Source organism: Rutidosis leptorrhynchoides, chromosome 1 (genome assembly GCF_046630445.1).
Source record: "Rutidosis leptorrhynchoides isolate AG116_Rl617_1_P2 chromosome 1, CSIRO_AGI_Rlap_v1, whole genome shotgun sequence".
NCBI lineage: Eukaryota > Viridiplantae > Streptophyta > Magnoliopsida > Asterales > Asteraceae > Rutidosis > Rutidosis leptorrhynchoides.
Genome location: NC_092333.1, coordinates 437,381,937 through 437,390,429, shown reverse-complemented (window position 1 = coordinate 437,390,429; position 8,493 = coordinate 437,381,937). Strand labels below are relative to the sequence as shown.

The 8,493-nt window shown below is 34.1% G+C and overlaps 1 long non-coding RNA gene across 1 annotated transcript; it reads left to right on the top strand.

Annotated features, from left to right (window-relative positions):
* The first annotated feature begins 441 nt into the window (after positions 1 to 441).
* Positions 442 to 4,813, top strand: LOC139872688 (uncharacterized). Its single transcript, XR_011767135.1, has 4 exons — positions 442 to 693; positions 1,007 to 1,101; positions 1,199 to 1,299; positions 2,331 to 4,813. It is a non-coding gene; the product is annotated as an uncharacterized lncRNA (long non-coding RNA).
* Positions 4,814 to 8,493: the final 3,680 nt, after the last annotated feature.

The following is an 8,493-nucleotide window of genomic DNA, read 5'->3' as shown; positions in this document are numbered from 1 at the left end:
AATAATAATATAATTATAATAATAATAATAATAATAATAATCGTGATTCCTTTCACTTAGTATCTGCATACTTATTTACTCTGGTTCTTTGCAATGTAACTCAAAAGAATTTTTTAAATTCTTCAACACCATGGAAGGAATCTATTCTAATCTTATATTTGTCTAATAAAATGATGTCATAAAAAAGCTTTAACCAAGCTTAAAAAAAAAGGAAGAAAAAAGGAGAGGGCACTTGCTGATGTCATAAAGGAATTTTTTTTTTTTTGAATTATTTTTTACACCTTAATACTAAAGAAAAAATAAGAAAAAAATATGGGACCGAACAATATCTTCACGCGTGCCTGACAAAGACTGACTACAATTTTTCTCAAATACATTCAGTCATCTTCCCAACTCTATTTCAAATTTTAAAAAACCCAGAAAGAACCCAATAATCTTTCAACAATTATTCCTCAGGTCAAGTTATAAACATAAATTTACAAGGCAAATTAGATTTTTGTATGCTCATTTTGAAGAAGAACGAATCAGAAACATAGAGAGAGAGTCGTGGGTTTAGTGAGAGAAAGCTTGGATGTTTCAATTTTTGGAGGAATTGGAAACTAGGGTTTTGAGAAATCGCAATTGGGGATTGACCTAACGCCATGGAGCTGATTTTTCTGCATTTCATCACCATTTCCATCCCTCAAAGATTTGGTAAGAACCCTAATCTTGACTTTTGTTAGTAGGATTTTGACTTTGAGTGATTTGTGGGTGTTAAATGATTTTGGCCGTTGTTACTGCCCATTGTGACGAAACGAAATTCCGAAAATTATCTGATAGTGAAGAAAATATCAATAAGTCCGAATGATTATTTATTCGCATTGTTTTTCCCTTGCGAATGAATCGGGTATTTGCGAATTAGTTTTGTACCTTTTGAACTATCATCTTCTTTTAAGAGATTTTTACAGGTTGTTTCTTATATACTATGAACATTCGTTAAGTTTATAACCGTTTTTTAATTTTACAGGCCTTTACCTTTACGATTGAGAGCTTTAAGTGCAACAGCTCTTGGTCTGACGCATAGACTAACCAACTTGATATAGGTGATCAAAGACAACCGAGGTATATATCTATATCTAATGTTTACTTATTTTACAATTTGTTGTTAATCATTTGTCTTTGTTTATTTTTTATTGACTTTCAAACTAATCTATGTTAGATATAGGTGTGTTCATCAATTGTGAATGATGTTGGAAGATATAAGTGATAAAATGTTTCAAAGGCTACCTCTTGGCATACTACTTATTTGTGCAGAGTAATGTATGTTTATAATTTCGAAACTTCTGTTACATGAACCCATTAGTTGAATAAATTATTACTTTTTTGCAGCATCATATATGTATTTTTAATTACTTTGCATTCCAATTTACATGTGCATTAAAAGTAAAATTTAATATATTACTAATATTTCCATGTGCAATATAGGTAACATATAACGTTTTGTTGTGTGTATATGCAGAGTCCATCTTCTGCTTCTATGATGTTTCTTTTATAATAATCTTAGAAACTTCGATTAGCAGTTGAGGTTTTAGACCCATTTTAGCTTTAGAAATTGTGTGAAATTCATATATACTCGATTATGAGTCAACAAGTCAGGTTGACACTTTAAATGGGTTCAAATTGCCACCTTAAATTTAAATGGTTTGAACTTATGATGGGTATTAACTTTTTGATCTTTGATCAGTAAGTTTGAATTAATCTACATTATTTGATGTAACTTACTTTCATTTTCTTTTCCTTATTTTAAATATATATAATCATAGGTTATTTATATTGTAGATTTTTAATAACTACTTTTTATCTTCCAACTATACTGTGTAAGCAGGGGCGAATTTAGAGGGGGGGCAGGGGGGGCGCCCGCCCCCAGTCGATTTCGAAATTTTAGTGTAAAAATTTGGATTTTTTTCATTTTGCCCCAAACCCAAAAGCCATTTGCCCCAAAACCTACATATTTTGCCTCAAAACCTTCAAATTTTGCCCACAATTCTCTAAATTTTGCCCCAAAACCTTCAAATTTTGCCCACAAACCTTCAAATTTTATCCAAAAACCTCAAAATTTTGCCTAAAAACCTACAATTTTTGTCCCAAAAACTCTGTATTTTGCCCAAAAAAGTTGCTACGGTTTTAAAAAAAAAATTCGCCCCCGGTGAAGAAAAATCCTGCTTCCGCTACTGTGTGTAAGTGCTCACCATGTCGTAATGTTTCTAATATGTTTTCTTGTCTTGGTAGATTTTTCTCTCAACTATGTGATGTGTATGCTATAAAATTGTTGTTGATGCTGCTAAATACAGGTCTGAGTAAACGTACAACTGATGAAGGGCTTTGATAATGCTTTGCAAAGTTAGGTGAAGTTGTTAATGTTTTTGTTCATCTGTAATTATTACGTAGTAGTGTGCTCTTATTTGAAATTTTGAATCTAATTTTTCTGTTAATGTTGCAGACCTGTAGTTTTAACGATGGTGCATCAGGTTGGTCAAAAGGGTTCGACTTTGTACTCTACAATTACTGGTGCTGCAGTGGACAAAGAAAGATTGGATGAGAAGGTAAATTGCATTCCAGTTATTCAATGAATGCACCTGAAAGATAGTATGAGATGCACATACATACATGAGATGCATTTTTTATGGGATGGAGAGAGTGTGTTTGATTAGTCTATGTGTTTATGCATTTTGACTTGGTGCTAGAGTTTGTCTAAAAAAATGCATTTAGTTGATCTTGATGATATTTTTAAATTTATATTTCATATGGTTTATTTAATTATAACATTATAGACCCATTTTGAACTGCTTATCTTATATGATTTTTTTGTCATATTTGTATTGACCCATTTACTCTTTTAGAAAATTAGGACTTATATATCTTGATATATGATTAATGCTTTTTGACTTCGTAGAAAATGGCCATTTAGACCCATTTAAATCTTTTAAGTTGTTTTAAAGTTTGTTGTAAGACATCTTAGCATATTGTTTTAAAGTTCTAAAGTGATATTTTAAACACATTTAAATTCTTCTTACAAAGAATATGGCTTATAATACTTTAATGCTCATATTTCAGACAACGCAACAACATCATGCCATTGTAAAGAAAGAGTTAAATTAGCATATGAGGCAATAATAGCAAACTGTGTTATTTTGAAAACGTGTTTGATTTAAGATGCATTATTAGCTAGCAAACTGAAGAGGCAATGAGCCAAGATCATTACGAGGGACTTTCTCCAATGTTCTTATTTTTTGGTACCTAGAGAGCTTGAACAATGTGACCCATTTCTCTAATGGTTGATTTTGGCAGGTGTCAAATTTTCAATTTTCAAAGATTCTAATGTAAATGTTCCATATGTAATTAGGAGTACTTTTGTATGTTCTATTGTTGAAGGCATTTGGGTGGATTGCTCGCTTGCTGCAGTAAAATAATATAGGTTTCACGATGGTGATCCAATGTTTTTGGTTTTGGATGTGCAAAGGTAAGTTTTCAGCTTTCATTTCTTATTTTTTTACCCGTTCTTAATTATATTCTTATATAGAAGATTCTTGAATTCCGATGATTAAGTCGTCATTAATGATTGAAACATTTACATTGCAAGTGTTCATCTATACTTCTATTTTGTAAGATTATTCAAAGTGTTTTTGTTTATACATTTATTTCTTTGGTAATCTTCTTCTATGTATTAGAAATTGTGACTTGAGGCAATATACACATCTTTCTAAATGCACTCTCGGTGCTTGGCAAAATGACATTGGAAAATTTAGTTATTGACAAGCATATGGTATTGAACAAACCTTCTATTTGAATTTTTTATTCGTAAGTTATAAGTGTTTACAACCTTAAAATGAGATATTAATTTGGTGGTTGTTTTGTTGGTATCCACTTCCTTCTTGAACTGCATGTTCTTAAGAGATCTGTTATTTGATGATTAATAGCAATTATTTGATTTGAGAAGCAGCAAGATGGTGGCCAAAAACGGTACCCAATGAAGGTATGGTTGCTTCATCAGGATCTGCAAGGTTCTTATTATATGTTTAACTTCAAGGAAGACTTGCCATTGGTATGTTTCTATCCCTTTGAAGCTTATCTCATTGTAACTGACATTTGAGGTCTACCTTCAACCTTTTTCTTTAAGTAAAGTCAACAACTGTTTATAGTATGTTTTGCACTATATATGGTTGATGGTTGATTTATTAGTAAAAATGATTTGATCAACTATTTTTTATTGTCTTAATACGAGATTGAAGTTTAGGTATTGGGTTACTTTGACCCATTTGCAGGTCCATCATGTTAGTTAGTCTGACCCATTTGCAGATCCATCATGTTAAATATGAAATTGAAGTTAAAGTGACTCATGCGATTGATAAAGTTATGTTTGGATTTAATCTCAACTATTTTGGTTCTTTGTATATTTTTAACACTAAATTGCTTGATGTCATAGAGTTGGATTTGATGCTGGTTTGGCAGGTTAGATGGTGATCATGTAAGTGCACGAAACATGTGCGATTACCCATTAGTTAAGAAATATCTCGTGTATCTTATGATTTTTATGGTTATGTTAGTTTTTGTCTTGCAGATATCATAATTAAAGAGCTTTGACTTTTAGTTACTGATACTCTTTGCATTTCTCTTAAGTTTTCTAGATGAGTTATAATGGAAGAGTGATGATGTCTAATGGTCAAACTAAGAAAACTTTCATTCTTGGGATATTTGAAGATGAAGTCATATTAGCGGGTATTTATTTGAGTAATTTTTCCTTTAAAATTCCGTGAATTCACGGGTTCTTGCACTAGTAACATTTATTTAGGATATAAAATAATATACTTATAAAAAAAATTAAAGTATTACCCAAACCATATGATTGGAGCCACACATCAAAACTGATAGAAATAAATAGGATATAAGATTGTTGAACACAAAAGATACGATGTTTCTTTTTTATTGTCTCTTAAATAATGATATAAGCTCGAATAAGAAATACTCACATAAGTCTCGAATATTTAACCATTTTAAAGTGATGCATAGTGATTCTAAGGCGACAATACTATAATTGGATAAGTGTAGAGGTGACACCATTCAAAGGCTTCTCGGTGACATTTACATTAATTTTACGTCCTCAAATTTCCTGTCCAACAAAATAAAAATAAATTAGACACAAATAAATAATTAAAATTAAAATTTATGCTATTACCAATGGTTGGAACAGGTATCTACTACCGAAAATCGACGATCTATTCGACCAATTACAAGGGTCATCCGTATACTCTAAGATCGATTTGAGATCTGGTTATCACCAATTGAGGGTGAAGAATGAAGATATCTCCAAGACAGCGTTTAGAACTTGCTATGGCCATTACGAATTCCTAGTGATGCCATTCGGGTTAACAAATGCACCTGCAGTGTTCATGGACCTTATGAATCGTGTATGCAAGCCCTATCTGGACAAGTTTGTAATCGTGTTCATCGATGACATCTTGGTATACTCGAAGAGTAAAGCGGAACATGAGCAACACCTGAGATTACTATTGGAACTACTCGAGAAGGAACAATTGTACGCGAAGTTTTTGAAGTGCGAGTTTTGGCTATCAAAGGTACAATTCTTTGGTCACGTGGTTAGTAGTCAAGGGATACAAGTGGACCCAACGAAGATTGACTCTATTAAGAACTGGGAAGCACCTAAGAAGCAAACCCAAGTGCGACAATTCTTAGGTCTCGCTGGCTATTACAGGAGATTCATTGAAGGGTTCTCTAAAATTGCACGACCATTGACTGCCTTGACTCATAAGGGCAAGAATTATGAGTGGTCCGATGTGCATGAGGCTGCTTTTCAACTTTTGAAACAAAAACTAACATCTGCTCCTATCTTGTCCCTACCCAAAGGAAACGATGACTTTGTTGTATACTGTGACGCATCTCGCTAAGGTTTTGGCTGTGTCTTGATGCAACGGCAAAAGGTCATTGCTTACGCCTCCCGTCAACTAAAGATCCACAAACAAAACTACACCACACATGATTTAGAACTTGGTGTAGTGGTCTTCGCACTCAAAATGTGGAGACACTATCTTTATGGAACCAAGTGTACCATCTTTACTGATCATAAGAGTTTGCAGCATATTCTGAACCAGAAACAACTCAACATGAGGCAACGACGCTGGGTTGAGTTATTAAATGATTACGATTGCGACATCCGATACCACCCTGGTAAAGCAAATGTGGTGGCTGATGCCCTAAGCCGAAAAGAAAGGGTTAAACCTTTACGAGTTAGAGCCTTAAATCTGATTGTCCATACCAATTTGACTACACAAATTCGAGATGCCTAACTTGAAGCGCTTAAAGAAGAAAATAAGAAGGAAGAATCTCTTAGAGGTTTAGACAAGCAGTTCGGAATTAAAGGAGATGGAACTCGTCATTTTGCCGGAAGAATTTGGGTCCCAAAATTTGGCGAAGTAAGAAAGAAAGTGCTTGATGAGGCACATAAGACAAGGTATTTGATTCACCCAGGCGCTGACAAGATGTATCATGATTTAAAAATGTTATATTGGTGGCCTGGAATGAAAGCGGATATTGCTACCTATGTGGGCATGTGCTTGACTTGCTCTAAAGTTAAAGCTGAACACCAGAAACCTTCTAGGCTACTGCAACAGCCTGAGATTCCTGAGTGAAAGTGGGAACGGATTACCATGGATTTCATTACGAAGTTGCCAAAAACTGCGAATGGCTATGATACGATTTGGGTGATTGTTGACCGTCTCACCAAATCAGCTCACTTTTTACCGATGAAGGAAACTGACAAGATGGAAAAGCTTGCCCAGTTGTATTTGAAGGAAGTTGTTTCAAGGCATGGTGTGCCTGTTTCTATTATTTTGGATCGAGATAGCCGTTTTACTTCTAGATTCCGGAAGTCATTACAAGAAGCTTTGGGAACGCAGTTAGACATGAGTACTGCTTACCATCCGCAAACAGATGGACAAAGCGATAGAACGATTCAAACGCTCGAAGATATGTTACGAGCCTGTGTTATTGATTTTGGAAAAGGATGGGACCGATTCCTGCCATTAGCCGAGTTTTCATATAATAACAGCTACCATTCAAGTATCCAAGCTGCACCGTTTGAGGCACTCTATGGGCGAAAGTGTAGATCGCCAATCTGTTGGAATGAAGTGGGTAACCGACAATTGACTGGTCCCGAGATCATCCACGAGATGACCGAACACATTGTAAAGATTAAGCAAAGGCTAGAGATAGCCCGAAGTCGTCAAAAGAGTTATGTTGACGTCAGAAGAAAACCATTACAATTCCAAGAAAACGACATGGTCCTGCTAAAGGTGTCACCGTGGAAAGGTGTGATACGCTTTGGCAAACGAGGAAAGCTGAGCCCAAGATATGTGGGGCCTTTCAAGATCATCAAACGTATTGGGTCAGTGGCCTATCGACTAGAATTACTTGAACAACTCGCTGGAATACACGATACGTTTCATGTGTCGAATTTGAAAAAGTGCTTAGTGGAATAGGACCTTATCATCCCACTTGATGAAATCCAAGTTGACGACAAAGTGAACTTTATTGAAAAACCAGCGGAAATCATTGACCGAAACGTCAAAGGACTTCGTCAAAGTAGAATACCAATCGTCAAAGTTCGATGGAACGTACTTCGAGGACCCGAGACCACGTGGGAACGTGAAGATCACATGAGAGAGAAATATACTCATTTATTTGCAAATGAAACGCCAGATGACGGCAACGACCAAATTTCGGGACAAAATTTCTAATAACGGGTAGGTACTATAACACCCCAACTTTTTCGATCATTTTTTTTTTTACGAACGAACTTGAAACTTAGGTGGTCCAAAACAAACGAACTTGGTTAGAAAATCGAAACTAATGAAAGTAATGAAATGGGTAACGAGGTTACCTAAACTAAGAATCATGGCTCGTCATCATCAATAAAAATTTAACGAAAGACTAAATCAAATAAAATGTGCGGGGACTAAAATGCGCATTAATTAAAATGATAAAAATTAATATATATATATATATATATATATATATATATATATATATATATATATATATATATATATATATATATAACCGAAAAAAATATAAATAATATATATATAATCGGCTATTTAAAAAATAATAATAAATAAAATATAATAATAATATTAAAAGATAATTCCAAATTTCCTCTCCTAATCCTAATCAAGTTTATCCTAACTTTAAACTAGTTTTAGTCTAATCCCAACACTAAACTCTAGAATCATCTTAAGGACTCATAGCCTTATTATGAGACTTAAATCCTACCCTAAACACCTGGAGTCCTAATGTTCTTCAAATTTCCTAAGCCTTATCCTAACTCCATACTAATCCTAACTCACCTCTAATTACTACCCTATATAAACACTCCTAATCTACCCATTCCCATTCACAAATCACCTCACAAAAATCACTCAAAACTCTCCTCTCCCTCTC